This window comes from Entelurus aequoreus, linkage group LG20, assembly GCF_033978785.1.
Source record: "Entelurus aequoreus isolate RoL-2023_Sb linkage group LG20, RoL_Eaeq_v1.1, whole genome shotgun sequence".
Lineage (NCBI taxonomy): Eukaryota > Metazoa > Chordata > Actinopteri > Syngnathiformes > Syngnathidae > Entelurus > Entelurus aequoreus.
In genome coordinates this window covers 45312143-45334642 of record NC_084750.1, presented here as the reverse complement: position 1 = coordinate 45334642, position 22500 = coordinate 45312143, and the positions used below count along the sequence as shown (strand labels likewise).

The following is a 22500-nucleotide window of genomic DNA, read 5'->3' as shown; positions in this document are numbered from 1 at the left end:
AGGTACCAAGTAGGATGACAGCGAGGAGGGATTGTCTCCTTATTTTATTTGTTTCTTTCATGAGAACTGTTGACTTCCACTGACAGATCAAAGCGTGCGGAGGATATCGTTCATTTAAAAAAAAAAAAAAAAAAAATATTTTTGATATCTTTTGGGGCTTCCTCTCAAGTTTGGTCCTTAGAAAATAAAATTAATTCAAATGTTAATGTTTAATGTTTTCATTCAACACTTTAACTTCAGGTTTATCTGTTGACAAAACATATTTCACCTTTTATTTCTAGGTTTTGTTTTGTCAAAACCCTGTTTTTTTTATGGCAAAACACAAAATGTCCTATATTTGATGTAAAGTAAATGGAGTTTAAAATAGGTCAATTATTCATAACAGTGATTTTTATTCATTGTTTTTTATTAATGAGATTTAAAAACAATAAAACAATTATTGGATAACCCCACTCATAAAAATGTTAAAAACAAGTCATATATCATATATAAAAAAATCTTTGGATCAACTTCAGATCCATCCATCAATTATACATATACTGTATATATATATATTTTTTTTTCATTTGTTATTTTTTGGGTTTGTTTCATGACCTTATTCATCTTACATCATACGCAGAAATACCAACAAAGTGGAATATTAAATGTGAAGTAACTGGAGTCTTAATTAGGTCAATAATGTATAACATTGATTTTGATTCATTATTATAAAAAATAAAATAAAAAAAAGTTTTACCGTTTTAAAGTAAACAAAAAAAAACAGCCGACATGGCAGCTTTGTGTTATTTGGGTCAACACTTTTTATTTACATTTCACCGGTTTGCACTTTTTTTCCACTTTTTTCATTTTATTTCTTTTTTAAATGAACACAGGGCTTTTACTGGAATCTTTTACCTACTTTTACTAGTCCAGCAACTTTGGGAGTTGCTGGACTAGAAGACAAAAGGCATTAAGGTTGCCACTTACAACTATTTCTTAACAATAATACGACTAATCAAACTACGAAGCGAGGTAGCGTAACATTAATGAGCTTTTAAATCCAGCTTGAGATATTTTAAGGCATGTGTTTGCTTACAATAAAGATGACTTTTTAATTGATAAATATTTATGTATGAACTGTGCTGCTTATTAGGCGGCTCCAACAATAACTATTAAAATGTTGTCCTTTTAAGACAAAGTATCCATTCTTTATGTAAACACTAGCAATAGAAACTAAACAAAAGCAAAGCTAGCTAGCTAGCTCAAAAAGAAAAGTGCATGTTGTAATGATTTTTAGAAACTATTTAGACAAAGTTTAGCTGGCGGACTTTGGCTAAAATGATAGTTTAATCTGTTTTTTACCAACTGTTTTAAGCTAGCTATTGTAGCTAACTAGCTTACCAAGGAGAGTTGGCGTTTACGTCCTCAAAATGACATTTTCCTGGTTACAGATGTGCTGCCATGAAGAAGTAAGATCTGCTCTGACGCGTTTCAAGTGAAATGTTGAAATACTTTCCACGTTGGCGATGTTCTTACACTTTTGCTCTTCCAGCTCGTCGCGCGAGTTCCTTTCCGTCCGACAAAACTCGAGCGATGACTTCCATCGTTACATTTTGTTAGCCATTTTAGTGCATTGCGTCGACACTCCTCCGACTCCTTTTCCGACATGTTGAACTGTGCAACTGGAGCCATTTTGTGCCCGGCAGCACCTGACACAGTCAGTACTTTTTAGAATATTATATACTTTTTTCCCCCCCAAAAGTGAATATCATTAAATACACATTATCATTGATGGCCGCCTTACTCTCTGTACCTTGCAGGTTTGAAATAAAAACATGAATAAATGATGATATCACTACTGTATAATCATGTCGGCGTTTAAAATAGCTAGCGATTAGCGCTGTAATCACAAGCCAACAATTTGTGCGCTAGTTGCGAGCTAGCTATTAGCGGCACAATACTGTATTATTTGAACATCTCAGTATGGGACAATAACAAGGTACTTTTAGGACCAGTTTAATTACAAAAAAGTATACGATATATATAAGTCGGGGGTCCCTGCTCCATCAGTTTGGGGGTCCTTAGCCCGGAAAAGGTTGAAGACCCCCTGCTCGGAAGTGTATCTTTTATTTCCATAGTGTTTTGTGGACTAGGGTTCAATAATAATAATAATAATAATAGATTTTATTTGTAAAAGCACTTTACATTGAGCAAATAACCTCAAAGTGCTACAGTGCATTTAAAAACAAAACCAAACAACAACGCTAGAACCACAAATAGCTGACCTCCCAACAAGTAAAATAAATAGTAAAAAACATAAAAATAAAAACTAGAACAGCCTGATACTAGAACTAGCATACATATCTAAAAAAAAAAAGGCTTTTTTTTAAAAAAAAAAGGGTTTTTAAGCCTTTTTTAAAAAAGCATCCACAGTCTGTGGTGCCCTCATGTGGTCAGGGAGAGCATTCCACAGATAGATTTTATTTGTAAAAAACACATTACATTGAGCAAACAACCTCAAAGTGCTACAGTGCACTTAAAAACAAAACCAAACAACAACGCTAGAACCACAAATAGCTGCCCCCAACAAGTAAAATAAATAGTTTAAAAAAAATAAAAAAATAAAAACTAAAACTGCCTAATAGCTTGAATTAGCACACATATATCTAAAAAAAAATAGAAGGCTTTTTTAAAAAGAAGGGTTTTTAAGCCTTTTTTAAAAAGCATCCACAGTCTGTGGTGCCCTCAGGTGGTCAGGGAGAGCGTTCCACAGTTGTTTACATTATCCCGGTGTACCTAATAATGTGGCGCGTGTGGGAGTACCTCATGGCGACCGACCTCTGGATCATCTCTGGACAACTGCGCGGAATGTTCTGGTGATAATCGTGTTTAATGTGCTGGGGAACAAACTGCACGTCCACAATTAGACGAGCACATTCCACACTGCGTTCCGTTAAAATCGCTAAAGTGCGCCTCACATAATTGTTGTATTTATATGACAGATTTCCCGGAAATCGGGGGTGTCCACACTTTTCCCACGGAGGGCCGCACACTGACTAATCTAAGCATGCGACGGCCATTTTCACATTTTTCATTTTCAAAACCATTACAATTTTATATTTAATAAATGTCTTGTATATATATATATATATTTTTCAAATATTTTTAAAAATCTGTAGATCAGAGATTTTCAAGCTGTGGTATGTGTACCACTAGTGGTACTGAGGCTCCATCTAGTGGTACTCAGGCCAAACGTTTTATTTTCCTATCTTTAAACACAGTGATACTGTTCGAACCGTGTGTAATGATACAGTGGAAAGAAATATAAACATACCTTTATTTAAAAAAAAAAATTAAAAAAAAAAATCTGCCTTGTTTTTGATGAACACTTAGGCCTACTGCGCTACTGTATTTGAATGTTGGTCATTATGGCGGAACATGGCGAGCCAAGTGTGGTTCTGAGGTGGTACTTGGTGGAAAAAAGTTTGAGAACCAGATCTATCTGTCGATGTAAAGTTATTTCTTTATTAATTTTATGTTTTATGCCCTTTTTTTTGTAAAGAAAACATTTTTTTATAGCGAAAACACAACATTTTTTAAAAGTGAAATATTTGATATTTAATTGGATCCTTAAATAAGTCAAATAGTTCATAAAAACATTGATTTTAATTCATTATTATTGTCACAATCTATCATCTTTTTCTGAGCAATGACAGTTTTAGAAAGTAATATCCCACTAAAATGTGTTGAAATAAGTCATACATTAGTTTTTATTTTGTTTACTTTCAATGCTTAAATCTCTACATCAACGTCATATCTATCCGCGGATTACACGTTTTTATTTTTCATGCCCTTTTTTATTAGAAAACTAAGTTTTTTTTTCTGAGGTGGTACTTGGTGGAAAAAGTTTGAGAACCAGATCAACTTCAGATCTGTCGATGTAAAGTTATTTTTTTTAATACATTTTATGCTTTATGCCTTTTTTTTTGTAAAGAAAACCCCATTTTTTTATGGCGAAAACACATTTTTTTAAAGTGAAATATTTGATATTTAATTGGATCCTCAAATAAGTCAAATAGTTCATAAAAACATTGATTTTAATTCATTATTATTGTCACAATCTATCATCTTTTTCTGAGCAATGACAGTTTTAGAAAGTAATATCCCACTAAAATGTGTTGAAATAAGTCATACATTAGTTTATATTTTGTTTACTTTCAATGCTTAAATCTCTACATCAACTTCAGATCTATCCGCGGATTATACGTTTTTATTTTATATATTTTTTTTATGGCAAAAACAAATCACCAAAAATTCTGGACGCTACTTTTTTCCTCGATTTTGAACAGAATTAGCGGATAATTTGCGGATATTATTTTCGCTAATGCCCATAATGTTCTGTGTTGAATCAATCAATCAATGTTTACTTATACAGCCTTAAATTACGAGTATCTCAAAGGGCTAATAGTTTGCATTAAACCAAAGCAGAGGACTGACATGATGTGTTATTATCTGCGTTACGGCGCCATCTTTAGGACGCGTTTGCTCATTGTAGGTATTGCGAGTTGAAAATGTACTTCCTGTTTTGATGCCGTCAACCGCAAATAAGCCTCCGTAGCGTTTTTGCTCGGAAATATTCTTCATTCGTTACTCAAGTACAGTTTGTAAATTTTACAATATAACTAAAACAATTCTTACTTACATCTGTGATGTCCGTACGAGTGTTTTCATGCATATATGTACATGCTATCGGAATGTAATCAAGCCAGCGTCATTAGCATCGGCTAATATGCTAAGTGTCCGTGTTAGTGTTATTAACTTTCAACCGCATTCTTTTTGTATTGTTTCAGTTTTACAACATTTTTCAGTGAATTCACCAAAACGTCACGTGGAGTTGTTGATGCCACGGCGGGGTTGCAGCTTACTGCGCGGTTCGTTCTCCCGGGATGCACACGGATGACTCCGGACAGGACTTGCAGGTAGGAACATGATTTAATCTTAAAAAACACTCAACGAGGTACAAAACAGAAAACAAACGATCGCACTTGAAGCTAAAGCTACTGCTTAGCACAGACTAAAGACAAGCAAAACGTACGTAATAGTAGCGTGACGCTAACAAAGAAGCCAGACCGACTGATTAAATAATGTCTCTTGATTAGCAACAGGTGAGCGTCCCGAACACAAGAGGCAGGTGAAAATAATACGTAGCTCTGGTAACCAACTCAGAAGTGCACAAACAGGAACTATAGGAGTCCAAAACTAACAGAAAACACAAAACATGATCCGGACCACGGATCATGACAATTGAGTCTGTTCAGCTGATTGGAGAGCTAGCTTGCGCAGCTAGTGGGTCCATGACCCTGACTTCTGTTTTGTTTAATCAGCCGTTTTACTGCCTTTCGGAAACAATTAAGGTATGTAAATAAACATTTACAAAATATTTATGTATAAATAACTAAGTATATATCTGCGCCTTATAGTCCGGTGCGGCTAATATTTGGAAATAAACGTTTTTCTTTCAAAATGTAGTGGGTGTGGCTTATATCCGTGTGCGCTCTGTATAGTCTGGGAAATATTTCGGAGTGGACTATTTTTTTACTTTCTTATAATTAAATATTTCAAATGTATTTATGTATTTTATAATTTTTTTATTATTAAATATTTCAAAGTGGACTATTTGATGCGAAGCAATTGGATCCTTCTTTTTTTATGCATTACTATATTTTGAGCAATGTTAATTATTATATTGTGACACCGGGTGGTCACAATACTCCATGAAGATAATCTCATGACGCGGACACGTTTGTTACTGGATACTTTCTAATATGCTTCGTGTAAGTAGTACAGATGTCCGATAATGGCTTTTTGCCGATATCCGATATTCCGATATTGTCCAACTCTTTAATTACCGATACCGATATCAACCGATAACGATATCAACCGATATATGCAGTTGTGGAATTAACACATTATTATGCCTAATTTGGACAACCAGGTATGGTGAAGATAAGGTGCTTTTTAAAAAAAATTGTAAAATAAGATAAATAAATTAAAAACATTTTCTTGAATAAAAAAGAAAGTACAACAATATAAAAAGAGTTACATAGAAACTAGTAATGAATGAAAATGAGTAAAATGAAGTGTTAAAGGTTAGTACTATTAGTGGAGCAGCAGCACGCACAATCATGTGTGCTTACGGACTGTATCCCTTGCAGACTGTATTGATATATATTGATATATAATGTAGGAAGCAGAATATTAATAACAGAAAGAAACAACCCTTTTGTGTGAATGTGTGAATGGGGGAGGGAGGTTTTTTGGTTGGTGCACTAATTGTAAGTGTATCTTGTGTTTTTTATGTTGATTTAATTTAAAAAAAACAAAAAAAAAAAAACGATACCGATAATAAAAAACCGATACCGATAATTTCCGATATTACATTTTAACGCATATATTGGACATCTCTAGTAAGTAGTAATATGCAACTATAATATTTTTTGAAAAATGTGATGTTTTACACTGCAGTTTTGTTCCATAAAGATTTTACATGTAAACGCATAAAAGCCGATTCCTGTTTTTTGTAGAAATGTTTTGATTTTGTTGTTGTTAAAATAAAGCCAGTAATGCCGTTTTCAGTGTTGTGTTATTAGAGTCAACAATGCAACATTTCTTGTTACATTTCACACGCTTGCTTGTTAATTCCACCAGTAAATATGCAAGTGCTTCTGAGCTTGTTTCTATTTCCACAGCTAAAAGGCCAACACCCCCAGGGTCAGTTAGGGAGCGTGGAACACGTGACGGCTCCCTCTGCGCACACCGTGAAGATTTACGATCACAAAGGTCCTGAAAAGCGAGGCCCGCCAGGCGAAAGTGCGCTTTCTCTCCACGCCATCAGACGCTGGTATTCACGCCGCCTTCTTCAGCTGGCGAGGGATGACGCGGCCGCTTGACCCGCCTGCTCGTCATCCGGGGTCGGGGGAGGGGTCACGCACAATAAGGTCTTTGTGTCGGAGTGTAAATGTGTGTGCGCGGCTAAGAGTGTAAATGTGTGTGCGTGTCCACAGTCCCAACTGAATTGGACTTTGGACTGAGGGGTTTTTTGTTGGTTTTTCCCGGGGGGGAAGTCCCCCTGCAGGCTGCAGTCACGGAGCGAGGGTGAAGACTCAGCAGTCATTTGCATCTTTTTCTCCGTACAGGTGGTCCTCACACCCACCTGTGCTACAACCAGCAAATACATGCTGCCCACACGTACAGGTGGTCCTCACACCCACCTGTGCTACAACCAGCAAACACATGCTGCCCACACGTACAGGTGGTCCTCACACCCACCTGTGCTACAACTAGCAAACACATGCTGCCCACACGTACAGGTGGTCCTCACACCCACCTGTGCTACAACTAGCAAATACAACTCCATGTGAATGGATATGGAATGTAGAGTATTGTAATAATGTGTTTGAACTAGGGTTGTACGGTACACCGGTACTACTAATGAATCTAATTCGGTACTATACCGCCTCTAAAAAGAACCCCTTTTTTTAACGGGCATGACGGCACGTCACGCATCACGGTGGCACAGGGGTTAGTGCATTTGCCTCACAATACGAAGGTCCTGAGTGGAGATGTCCAATAATATCGGACTGCCGATATTATCAGCCGATAAATGCTTTAAAATGTAATATCGGAAATTATCGGTACCGGTTTCAAAAAGTAAAATGTATGACTTTTCAAAACGGCGCTGTACGGAGTGGTACGTGGACGTAGGTAGACGTACAGAGCAGTTGCGTCTCCCAGTCATACTTGACAACCCTCCCAATTGTCCCGGGAGACTCCCGAATTTCAGGGCCCCTCCCGAAAATCTCCCGGGGCAACCATTCTCCCGAATTTCTCCCGATTTCCAACCAGACAACAATATTGGGGGCGTGCCGGCCCAGTCACATAATATCTTTTCACACACACAGGGGAATGCCACGCATACTTGGTCAACAGCCATACAGGTCACACTGAGGGTGACCGTATAAACAACTTTAACACTGTTACAAATATGCGCCACACTGTGAACCCACACCAAACAAGAATGACAAACACATTTCGGGAGAACACCCGCACCGTAACACAACATAAACACAACACAACAAATACCCAGAACCCCTTGCAGCACTAACTCTTCCGGGACGCTACAATATACACCCCCCGTTACCTCCCCCGCCTCCTCCACCCACCTCAACCTCCTCGTGCTCTCTCAGGGAGAGCATGTCCCAAATTCCAAGCTACTGTTTTGAGGCATGTTAGAAAAAAATAATGCACTTTGTGACTTCAATAATAAATATGATTTATTTTGTAAAACCTTGTTACATTGTTTAATGCATCCAGCGGGGCATCACAACACAATTAGGCATAATAATGTGTTCATTCCACCACTGTATATATCGGTATCGCTTGATATCGGAATCGGTAATTAAGAGTTGGACAATATCGGAATGTCGGATATTGGCAAAAAAGCCAATTATCAGACATCTCTAGTCCTGAGTAGTCCTGAGTTCAATCCCGGGCTTGGGATCTTTCTGTGTGGAGTTTGTAATGTTCTCCCCGTGACTGCGTGGGTTCTACTCCGGCTTCCTCCCACCTCCAAAGACATGCACCTGGGGATAGGCCCCTCCCACCTCCAAAGACATGCACCTGGGGATAGGCCCCTCCCACTTCCAAAGACATGCACCTGGGGATAGGCCCCTCCCACCTCCAAAGACATGCACCTGGGGATAGGCCCCTCCCACTTCCAAAGACATGCACCTGGGGATAGGCCCCTCCCACCTCCAAAGACATGCACCTGGGGATAGGCCCCTCCCACCTCCAAAGACGTGCACCTGGGGATAGGCCCCTCCCACCTCCAAAGACGTGCACCTGGGGATAGGCCCCTCCCACTTCCAAAGACGTGCACCTGGGGATAGGCCCCTCCCACCTCCAAAGACGTGCACCTGGGGATAGACTCCTCCCACCTCCAAAGACATGCACCTGAGGATAGGCCCCTCCCACCTCCAAAGACATGCACCTGGGGATAGGCCCCTCCCACCTCCAAAGACATGCACCTGATAGGTTGATTGGCAACACTAAATGGTCCCTAGTGTGTGAATGTTGTCTGTCTATCTGTGTTGGCCCTGTGATGAGGTGGCGACTTGTCCAGGGTGTACCCCGCCTTCCGCCCGAATGCAGCTGGGATAGGTTCCAGCACACCCCGCGACCCAGAAAGGGACAAGCGGTAGAAAATGGATGGATGACGGTGCGTCGTCACGTGGTGACATTGCTGGTTTTCCGAGCAGAGGAGCATGTTTGGCAGCGCACACACACAGAGTACTTTTTTTTTTTGCACAAAAAATCATCAGCTGCCCCCTCCCCTCCCTGAAGGATTTACACAACTTCCACTGCCTCAACAGAGCAAAAAGCATCACCAAGGACAGCACACACCCACCTGTTCCACCTACTACCATAGGGCAGGCGCTACAGGTGCATCAGAGCCAGAACAAACAGGCTTAGAGACATCTTCTTTCCCAGAGCTGTCACCATCTTCAACTCTAACTTATAATAATAATTCACCCCTATACAATATCCTACCCTAATACCCGACTGTGCAATATTACCCTTCGAGTGCAATACATCCCACACTGATTGTTATTTATTACTCGGGTACTCTTGTCTTGTTCTGTATATTGTACAGTATTTTGTATTTCTATAGTGTTTTGTATACTGTACGGAATTGCTTATTATTTTTATTGGATAGTAGTCTGTTTATTTGTTTTTTTCTTTATTACCTCTTGTGTAATTTATTTTTACCCCATATTTGTTACCACTACTGTCCTTAATCTCGTTATATGCAAATATAATGACAATATAGTCTATTCTATTCTACTTACAAGCAGACACAGTGTGTAGACAGAAAATGGAGAATGGACGCAATTTGGTGTAAAAAGTCGAAATAAAGGTGAAGTTCTAACACTGAAACACCCTCAGGAAGAGCTGCTTTAAAATATAAATAGCTAGCCAGCAGCTAACAGGCATCCACAGTGTTTTAGCTACTTCTAAATCACTAATCCTGGCCTGCATGGCGACAAAGTAAGTTTCTTACAAGTATCATTATCACTGGAGGACGAGGAATAGCTAAACATGCTTCACTACACACCGTAGGAGGATACAATAGCTCACCGCCGTCACAATGTAAACAAATGCCATGGTTGGATCTACACCTGACATCCACTGTAATGATACCAAGTACAGGAGCGTATCTAGTCGATACTACTATGATTACATTAATATTTTTAGCATCACACAATCTTTATTCCTTTTTAAACAAAATGTATATTATGTTTATAAAGTCAGTAAATACGTCCCTGGACACATGAGGACTTTGAATATGACCAATGTATGATCCTGTAACTACTTGGTATCGGATCCATACATAAATATGTGGTATCATCCAAAACTAATGTCAAGTATCAAAGAAGAGAAGAATAAGTGATTATTACATTTGAACAGAAGTGTAGATAGAACATTTTAAAACAGAAAATAAGCAGATATTAACAGTAAATGAACAAGTAGATCCATTTTTACAGTTTGTCCCTCATAATGTGTACAAAATAATAGGTGTATAAATGACACAATATGTTACTGCATACGTCAGCAGACTAATTAGGAGTCTTTGTTTGTTTACTTACTACTAAAAGACAAGTTGTCTATTTTATTTAAGGACTAAATGACAATAATAAACATATGTTTCATGTACACTAACATTTTTTTTGTTAGATCTTAGTAGATCAGGCTCTAAAAGTGTATTAAATATAATACAATACTATATCAGAGTCTATTAAATACAAAACAATAATATACAATATAATACAATATTGTACAGCCCTTTGAGACACTTGTGATTTAGGGCTATATAAATAAACATTGATTGATTGAATATAAAAGTGTATTAAATACAATACAATACTATATAAGAGTCTATTAAATATAATACAATACTATATAAGAGTCTATTAAATATAGTACAATATTATATAAGAGTCTATTAAATATAATACAATACTATATAAGAGTCTATTAAATATAATACAATATTATATAAGAGTATATTAAATATAATACAATACTATATAAGAGTCTATTATATATAATACAATATTATATAAGAGTATATTAAATATAATACAATACTATATTAGAGTGCATTAAATAAAAAACAATAATATACAATATAATACAATATAAAAGTGTATTAAATACAATACTATATAAGAGTGTATTAAATATAATACAATACTATATAAGAGTCTATTAAATATAGTACAATACTATACAAGAGTCTATTAAATATAATACAAAACTTTATTAGAGTGCATTAAATACAAAACAATGTACAATATAATACAATACAAAAGTGTATTAAATACAAGACAATACTATATAAGAGTATATTAAATATAATACAATACTATATAAGAGTCTATTAAATATAATACAATATTATATAAGAGTCTATTAAATATAATACAATATTATATAAGAGTCTATTAAATATAATACAATACTATATTAGAGTGCATTAAAATCGAAAACAACAATATACAATATAATACAATATAAAAGTGTATTAAATACAATACTATATAAGAGTGTATTAAATATAATACAATACTATATAAGAGTCTATTAAATATAGTACAATACTATACAAGAGTCTATTAAATATAATACAAAACTTTATTAGAGTGCATTAAATACATAACAATAATATACAATATAATACAATACAAAAGTGTATTAAATACAATACAATACTATATAAGAGTATATTAAATATAATACAATACTATATAAGAGTCTATTAAATATAATACAATATTATATAAGAGTCTATTAAATATAATACAATACTATATTAGAGTGCATTAAAATCGAAAACAATAATATACAATATAATACAATATGAAAGTGTATTAAATACAATACTATATAAGAGTGTATTAAATATAATACAATACTATATAAGAGTCTATTAAATATAGTACAATATTATATAAGAGTATATTAAATATAATACAATTTTATATTAAAGTGCATTAAATACAAAACAATATACAATATAATACAATATAAAAGTGTATTAAATACAATACAATAATATACAATATAATAAAATATAAAAGTGTATTAAATACAATGCAATATAAGAGTGTATTAAATATAATACAATACTATATAAGAGTCTATTAAAAATAGTACGCGCAACCCAGGTGGCCAAACATGGCGCCGTTAGATGCTACATGAACTGCCCAAAAACAGATGCTACATGAACAATTAGATGCTACATGAACAATTAGATGCTACATGAACAATTAGATGCTACATGAACAATTAGATGCTACATAAACTGCCTAAAAACAGATGCTACATGAACAATTACATGCTACATAAACTGCCTAAAAACAGATGCTACATGAACAATTACATGCTACATAAACTGCCTAAAAACAGATGCTACATGAACAATTAGATGCTACATGAACAATTAGATGCTACATGAACAATTAGATGCTACATGAACAATTACATGCTACATAAACTGCCTAAAAACAGATGCTACATGAACAATTAGATGCTACATAAACTGCCTAAAAACAGATGCTACATGAACAATTACATGCTACATAAACTGCCTAAAAACAGATGCTACATGAACAATTAGATGCTACATAAACTGCCTAAAAACAGATGCTACATGAACAATTAGATGCTACATGAACTGCCCAAAAACAGATGCTACATGAACAATTAGATGCTACATGAACAATTAGATGCCACATGAACAATTAGATGCTACATGAACAATTAGATGCCACATGAACAATTAGATGCTACATGAACAATTAGATGCTACATGAACAATTAGATGCTACATGAACAATTAGATGCTACATGAACAATTAGATGCTACATGAACAATTAGATGCTACATGAACAATTAGATGCTACATGAACCGCCCAAAAGAAGTACCCATTAAACCCTCCTGATTAGTGGTCAGAGGCAGGCCAGTCTTTTCACCACGGGTCAAGATCAGTGGTGAAGCCACTGCAAGACATAACCACAAAAAGGAAGTGGAACCAAAATAAGAGCGTGAGACAGGAAGTGACCGCCTGAATATATTTCAACAGGTCTACTTCTTCTAAACGTCCACTGGAGAGTCAAAAGACAAAGACGAAAGGACCGAGGACGTCCTATCTCACATTTGTACGCCGTCGCATCGGTCGGACACACACACACACACACACACACACACACACACACACACACACACACACACACACACACACACACACACACAAACACACAATCCCAAACTCTGCATGCAAACGCACAAAGTCGATGCAAAACGCAGCCGGTTAAAGCGCCAGTCGACTCAGACATGCGGCGCCGTCAAATCAGGAGGGCACACACACACACACACACACACACACACACACACACACACACACACACACACACACACACACACACACACACACACACACACACACACACACACACACACACTCGCGCTGACACACAACCATCCACTCCAGCAGTCTCACTGCACTTTTCCACACACTCTTGATACAACAATCTTTTAGGAGCACCGAGCGAAGGACAAGGAGATTCGGAGGGCGCGGAATCGTACATTTGGTCTGTCGGAGCCGCCGCCGCCACCACTACCGTTGCCGCCGCCGCCGCCACCACCACCGCCACTGCGTTCTTTCCCGTGGAAAGGAAGTTTATGGACGCCTGTGGGATACTTTTGATGCCTCCGAGGTGGACCCCTATGGATGTACTGCCAGACCACAAGACCCTGGGCTGGGACTGAGGACTTTGCTGTGGAGTCGTCATGTACATTCATCTCCCATCAACAATATTTTGCTGCATATCTGCTTTTGTTTTTTTACCTTCCTCCTAGCAAAGAGAGAGCGCGCCATCAACAAACGCTGACTCAGCGTTGGAATGTACCGGTATGACCTTGCATCCTCCGCCTCCCTCTCTCCCGTCCTCACGTAGCCCCGGAGAAGCCAGCCGTGTCCTCGGCTCGCCCCGGCCAGACGCTCCGAGCTCGGCGCGCCTGAGCCTGCGTGGTCCGCCTCCCTCTCCCCTCCCCCGCTGCAGACATGCTGACCTACATGCACCGCCATGCAAGGAGGGAGAGACGTGATAGCATTTTGCCCTTATTTACTGACTTCCCTCCCGCTCCTACCCTCTCTGCCTCCCGCTCCTACCCTCTCTGCCTCCCGCTCCTACCCTCTCTGCCTCCTGCTCCTACCCTCTCTGCCTCCCGCTCCTACCCTCTCTGCCTCCCGCTCCTACCCTCTCTGCCTCCCGCTCCTACCCTCTCTGCCTCCCGCTCCTACCCTCTCTGCCTCCCGCTCCTACCCTCTCTGCCTCCCGCTCCTACCCTCTCTGCCTCCCGCTCCTACCCTCTCTGCCTCCCGCTCCTACCCTCTCTGCCTCCCGCCAGTTTTCCTGTGATCCTCGTCCAAACGTGGCTGGCAGAGGGAGGATGACCCGCCTGCAGGGGAGGAGAGTCAGGCGCCATCGATCTCGTCTCCTCGCCGACGCTCGGTGCCTGCGCAGGGAGCAATTTGCACCTCGCCCGTCACACGCGCGCGCGGAAAAAGCGGCGTCCGTTCCCGCCGTGCGCGATCATTACTCCCTGACGACGGTAAACGAGGATCAATTCCAATAGCGCGGCGGATAGATGAGGCTAACGTGAGCCCGGCTCTCCTGGGACGTTAGTGTGGAATGTGACACGGCTCCGTCACACCACCGCGTCTTCTCAGCCTGAGGTGCAGCCCGAGTGGGAAGAGAAGGAGAAGGTGTCCTCCTGAGAGCCGGCGTCCACTGCAGTGGACATTTATTTTTGTTATATTTTGTCAGAGGTAAACAGTTCAGAAACAAAGCAAGCCTGTTTGCTAAACACTAATGTCCACTACGGTGGACATGTGTTTTTTTTTTTTTGGTCAGAATTTAACAATTCAGAAAAAATAGCAATGTTATGCGAAACACTAATGTCCACTACAATGGACATGTGTTTTTTTTGTTTTTTTGTCAGAATTTAACAATTCAGAAAAAATAGCAATGTTATGCAAAACAGTAATGTCCACTACGGTGGACATGTGTTGTTGTTTTTTTGGTCAGAATTGAACAATTCAGTAAAAATAGCAATGTTATGCGAAACATTAACGTCCACTGCAGTGGACATTAGTTTTTGGGTGTTTTGTCAGAGGTAAACATTTCCGAAAAAATGTATCCCTGTTTGCAAAACATTAATGTCCACTGTAGTGGACATTAGTTTTTGGTATATTTTGTCAGAGTTAAACAGTTCATAAAAAAAGTATCCCTGATTGCAAAACATTAATGTCCACTACGGTGGACATGTGGGTCTTTTTTTTTTTGGTCAGAATTTAACAATTCAGAAAAAATAGCAATGTTATGCGAAACACTAACGTCCACTACAGTGGACATTAGTTTTTGGTATATTTTGTCAGAGGTAAACATTTCAGAAAAAAAGTATCCCTGTTTGCAAAACATTAATGTCCACTACGGTGGACATGTGGGTCTTTTTTTTTTTGGTCAGAATTTAACAATTCAGAAAAAATAGCAATGTTATGCGAAACACTAATGTCCACTGTAGTGGACATTAGTGTTTGGTATATTTTGTCAGAGTTAAACAGTTCAGAAAAAAAGTATCCCTGTTTGCAAAACACTAATGTCCACTACGGTGGACATGTGTTGTTGTTTTTTTGGTCAGAATTGAACAATTCAGAAAAAATAGCAATGTTATGCGAAACATTAACGTCCACTACAGTGGACATGTGTTTTTGGTATATTTTGTCAGAGGTAAACATTTCCGAAAAAAAGTATCCCTGTTTGCAAAACATTAATGTCCACTACGGTGGACATGTGGGTCTTTTTTTTTTGGTCAGAATTGAACAATTCAGAAAAAATAGCAATGTTATGCGAAACATTAACGTCCACTACAGTGGACATTAGTTTGTGGTATATTTTGTCAGAAGTAAACAGTTCAGAATAAAAGCATCCCTGTTTGCAAAACACTAATGTCCACTACGGTGGACATGTGTTTTGTTTTGTTTTTGGTCAGAATTGAACAATTCAGAAAAAATAGCAATGTTATGCGAAACACTAATGTCCACTACAATGGACATGTGTTTTTTTTTGTTTTTTTGTCAGAATTTAACAATTCAGAAAAAATAGCAATGTTATGCAAAACACTAATGTCCACTACGGTGGACTTGTGTTGTTTTTTTTGGTCAGAATTGAACAATTCAGAAAAAATAGCAATGTTATGCGAAACACTAATGTCCACTGTAGTGGACATTACTTTTTGGTATATTTTGTCAGAGTTAAACAGTTCAGAAAAAAAGTATCCCTGTTTGCAAAACACTAATGTCCACTACGGTGGACATGTGTTGTTGTTTTTTTGGTCAGAATTGAACAATTCAGAAAAAATAGCAATGTTATGCGAAACATTAACGTCCAATACAGTGGACATTAGTTTTTGGGTGTTTTGTCAGAGGTAAACATTTCAGAATAAAAGCATCCCTGTTTGCAAAACACTAATGTCCACTATGGTGGACATGTGTTGTTGTTTTTTTTGGGTCAGAATTGAACAATTCAGAAAAAATAGCAATGTTATGCGAAACACTAATGTCCACTGCAATGGACATGTGTTTTTTTTGTTTTTGTTGTCAGAATTTAACAATTCAGAAAAAATAGCAATGTTATGCGAAACAGTAATGTCCACTACGGTGGACACGTGTTGTTTTTTTTGGTCAGAATTGAACAATTCAGAAAAAATAGCAATGTTATGCGAAACACTAATGTCCACTGTAGTGGACATTAGTTTTTGGTATATTTTGTCAGAGTTAAACAGTTCAGAAAAAAAGTATCCCTGTTTGCTAAACACTAATGTCCACTACGGTGGACATGTGTTTTGTTTTGTTTTTTGGTTAGAATTGAGCAATTCAGAAAAAATAGCAATGTTATGCGAAACATTAACGTCCACTGCAGTGGACATTAGTTTTTGGGTGTTTTGTCAGAGGTAAACATTTCCGAAAAAAAGTATCCCTGTTTGCAAAACATTAATGTCCATTACGGTGGACATGTGGGTCTTTTTTTTGGGGTCAGAATTGAACAATTCAGAAAAAATAGCAATGTTATGCGAAACACTAACGTCCACTACAGTGGACATTAGTTTGTGGTATATTTAGTCAGAGGTAAACATTTCAGAATAAAAACATCCCTGTTTGCAAAACACTAATGTCCACTACGGTGGACATGTGTTGTTTTTTTTGGGTCAGATTTGAACAATTCAAAAAAATAGCAATGTTATGCGAAACACTAACGTCCACTGCAGTGGACATTAGTTTTTGGTATATTTAGTCAGAGGTAAACATTTCAGAAAAAAATTATCCCTGTTTGCAAAAGATTAATGTCCACTACGGTGGACATGTGGGGTTTTTTTTGTCATAATTTAACAATTCAGAAAAAATAGCAATGTTTTGCGAAACACTAACGTCCACTACAGTGGACATTAGTTTGTGGTATATTTTGTCAGAGGTAAACATTTCAGAATAAAAGCATCCCTGTTTGCAAAACACTAATGTCCACTACGGTGGACATGTGTTGTTTTTTTTGGGGTCAGAATTGAACAATTAAAAAAAATAGCAATGTTATGCGAAACATTAACGTCCACTGCAGTGGACATTAGTTTTTGGTATATTTTGTCAGAGGTAAACATTTCAGAAAAAAGGTATCCCTGTTTGCAAAACATTAATGTCCATTATGGTGGACATGTGGGTCTTTTTTTTTGGTCAGAATTGAACAATTCAGAAAAAATAGCAATGTTATGCGAGACACTAACGTCCACTACAGTGGACATTTGTTTTTGGTATATTTTGTCAGAGGTAAAGTTAAAGTTAAAGTTAAAGTACCAATGATTGTCACACACACACTAGGTGTGGTGAAATTATTCTCTGCATTTGACCCATCACCCTTGATCACCCCCTGGGAGGTGAGGGGAGCAGTGGGCAGCAGTGTAGCCGCGCCCGGGAATCATTTTTTGGTGATTTAACCCCCAATTCCAAGCCTTGATGCTGAGTGCCAAGCAGGGAGGTAATGGCTCCCATTTTTATAGTCTTTGGTATGACCCGGCCGGGGTTTGAACTCACAACCTACCCATCTCAGGGCGGACACTCTAACCACTAGGCCACTGAGTAGGTTTTACAGTAATTATCTTTCATTAAATATGTAGTTTGTTATATAAAAGTCTATGTCGATACTAACAATCTAACACACGGGTGTCAAACTCAAATATAACAGAACAAATACCCAGAATCCTTTGCAGCACTAACTCTTCCGGGACGCTACAAAACACCCCCCCCCCGCTACCACCAAACCCCGCCCCCCACCCCACACACACCTTGTAGCGTGCTGCAAAGGATTCTGGGTATTTTTTTATTTTTTTATTTTTTTTTTTTAAATACATTTTATTTTATTTTATTTAATTTATTTATTTATTTTTTAAAATAAAAATAGTATTTTTTTATGGGTATTTTATTTTTATTATTATTCATTATTTATTTATTTCTTTTTCTTTTCTTTTTCTGCAGAACTGTTTGCATCGTCACTTTATTAAAGGTGGTTGATTTTAAATATTTAGTAAAAATCTGTAAAATTACGATATTTTTCCGCAAAACGTTTCATGAAAATGTCTGTAAATATAATGTTTTTGATCATTATTTGGTTGACAATGTTTTACTTTCATTTTATGGTTTTCGTTTGGCAGCCGTAGCTGCCAGTAGATGACCGTTTTTTCACAGATTTTTTTTTTTACAGTGTATGGAGCGGAAACATCATCTCCTCCAAATCAAACCGTGGCGCCGCTTCTTTTGCGGCTCGAGCGTGTACATCAACAGACGCAGGAAGCCGCCTTCGGGGACCTTAAAAGCTGTCCGTTCTTTAAGTGTGTCCTCAAGTGTGTCCTAAAGTGTGTGGTTTCCTGCAGCCTGATTACGGGAGAAGGTCTGCAGACTGATTGAAAGTGAGTCCAGATAGCGGCAGATAGAGACCTCAGTGTGTATGTTGGCTTGGGGGGGGGGGGGGGGGGGGGACCAGATCAGGTCCAGATGCAAAGAAAAAGTAGGTCACGACTCCAAACTTGTGCCAGACCTTGTACTTACTTTCAATATGTACACTGAATAAGTACACACGTGTGGGATGCCAAGTCACAGCAGTACGTATGTATGTATATACATAGAGTATATATTTATATACACTATATTGCCAAATGTATTTGGCCACCCAGCCAAATGATGAGAATCAGGTGTTCTAATCACTTGGCCCGGTGTATCAAATCCAGCACTTAGGCATGGAGACTGTTTCTACAAACATTTGTAAAAGAATGGGCCGCTCTCAGTGATTTCCAGCGTGGAACTGTCACAGGATGCCACCTGTGCAACAAATCCAGTCCAGAAATTTCCTCCAAAGTCAACTTTATTCTAAGAAAAGTGAAGAGTTTGGGAACAACAGCAACTCAGCCACCAAGTGGTAGGCCACAGAGAGGTCAGCATAGTGCAAAGACTTTCTGCACTGTCACTTGCTACAGAGCTCCACACTTCATGTGACCGTCCAATTAGCCCACGTACAGTACGCAGAGAGCTTCATGGAATGGGTTTCCATGCATGTAAGCCATACATCACCCTACGTGGTGTAAAGGACATCACCACTGGACTCTAGAGCAGTGGAGACGCCTTCTCTGGACTGATGAATCACACTTTTCCATCTGGCAATCTGATGGACCGGTCTGGGTTTGGAGGTTGCCAGGAGAACGCCACATTTTGGATTGAATTGTGCTGGAGAGTGAAATTTGGTGGAGGAGGAATTATGGTGTGGGGTTGTTTTTCAGGACTTGGGCTTAGGGTCCCTTGGTTCCAGTCAAATGAACTTTGAATGCTCCAGGATACCAAAACATTTTGGACAATTCCATGAGATGTAACTTCAAGTTCATATGTGAGTAAAGGCAGGTGGCCAAATACTTTTGGCAATATATATATATATATATATATATATATATATATATATATATATATATATATATATATATATATATATATATATATATACACATATATATGCATGGCTCCAGTCCATGGCTGCCTCCTAACGACAGGCTCTTTTCTCTTCCAGTCCTTCTGGCGTGACGGCCAAACTAGTAGTTGCCTTAAAACCCCAAAGACCCCGCTGTGGTGTGGCCCCTGCCTTCCTAAACACACCAGCGGGTTGCTTTGAGGGGAAGACTTCCCGGAGCCGGGATATTCGAGGCTCTTTGCGAGGGCTTTGGTTTGCACTCGGAGCCGCACGGAAATCAGCAAAAACTCCAAGAGTGCTGGTTTGACTTTTTCCTCACACAGTGTTCTGAAAATTACTTTAATAAAAGTCATAGGCACTCGGAATGACTCTTTAATAAATATAATTAATTGTTAAGGAAAGTCATTAATACGTTACTTTAAAAAAAATATATATATATATATCTTATATGCTGTTGAGAAGCGTTTTATATGAGAGCACAGTGTGCCTTTAAAAGGCGGGGCTTGTTGCCTAGTGACGTGTGACGGCTGTTTGTTAGCTTTAGCAGTTAGCAGTTAGCAGCAGGAGTTTCTTGGCTCTGATGCCAACTCTTTTAAAACTTTTCAACATATTGTGTTACATCCGATTAATAAATGGGTTGATCTTCATGTCAACAAGCGGGGTATTGTTTGGATGGCAAGTTTGTCACTTCAATCATTGATTTGTTGTTCATGATTGTTACAATTTTGTTGCTTTCACTAGTAAAAAGTCACTTCCTGTCTTGTTGTTGACGTGAATAAAACCACATCAAAAGTAGCGTTCCACGTTACATCAAGCTATCGCTAACGGCGATGTTACAGACCTAAAAGTAATTAATTAATTACTCGTCCGCATTACTTACGCTGTTATTACCAACACTGGGTAAGAGCGTTTTAGAACGGGGCCCCAAGGCTAGGGCCACACTCCAGGGTATAAAGCCTAATTCAGATTTTTTTTGTTAAATCCGATCTTTTTGTACTTTTCACAATGACATGAAAAAACATCTTGTACAAAATGGGAGTGGACCTGTAGTGTGAACACGGCCATGTAAGCTCCGACAGAGGGGGATATTACAGCTGCGTTCACACTACAGCGGGTGATTATGATTCCGTGAACATCGAGTTTGGCGAAGAATTAGGACGTTTGTCGTGATTTGGTGACAAATATGTCAGATGAACACGTTGTGATCTTTCACACTGAAGTTGCATCGGATAGAAATGACATTTATACCACCATAAGAAAAGAAAGAGGTCTGGGTCACATTAGAAAAACATCGAAATAGTACTCTTCACATTTAGCGTAAATTACGGACTATATGCCGCTACTTTTTTCCGACGCTTTGAACCCCAAGGCTTATAAAACGGTGCGGATAATTTATGGATTATTCTTCGCTAACGACCATAATGTTTTGCGTTCTATAGTTTTCATTTAACACGAGCAGAAACACTGAGAAGGTGTGTTTTTGTTTGTGCTATGGCGTAGTAAACAAGTAGTGCAGTAAACAAGTAGTGGAGTAAACAAGGAGTGTAGTAAACAAGGAGTGTAGTAAACAAGTAGTGTAGTAAACAATGAGTGTAGTAAACAAGTAGTGGAGTAAACAAGGAGTGTAGTAAACAAGGAGTGTAGTAAACAAGGAGTGTAGTAAACAAGTAGTGTAGTAAACAATGAGTGTAGTAAACAAGTAGTGGAGTAAACAAGTAGTGTAGTAAACAAGTAGTGGAGTAAACAAGTAGTGTAGTAAACAAGTAGTGGAGTAAACAACTAGCGGAGGAAACAAGTAGTGGAGTAAACAAGTAGTGGAGTAAACAACTAGCGGAGGAAACAAGTAGTGGAGTAAACAAGGAGTGTAGTAAACAAGGAGTGTAGTAAACAAGTAGTGTAGTAAACAATGAGTGTAGTAAACAAGTAGTGGAGTAAACAAGTAGTGTAGTAAACAAGTAGTGGAGTAAACAATGAGTGTAGTAAACAAGTAGTGGAGTAAACAAGTAGTGTAGTAAACAAGTAGTGGAGTAAACAAGTAGTGTAGTAAACAAGTAGTGGAGTAAACAACTAGCGGAGGAAACAAGTAGTGGAGTAAACAAGTAGTGGAGTAAACAAGTAGTGGAGTAAACAAGGAGTGTAGTAAACAAGTAGTGTAGTAAACAATGAGTGTAGTAAACAAGTAGTGGAGTAAACAAGTAGTGTAGTAAACAAGTAGTGGAGTAAACAAGTAGTGTAGTAAACAAGTAGTGGAGTAAACAACTAGCGGAGGAAACAAGTAGTGGAGTAAACAAGTAGTGGAGTAAACAAGTAGTGGAGTAAACAAGTAGTGGAGTAAA

At 38.2% G+C, this 22500-nt stretch overlaps 1 long non-coding RNA gene across 1 annotated transcript in view; it reads right to left on the bottom strand.

The window, feature by feature from the left end:
• LOC133636298 (uncharacterized) overlaps positions 1-22500 on the bottom strand; it is a 174399-nt gene that overhangs the window by 94515 nt on the left and 57384 nt on the right. The window lies entirely within an intron of this gene.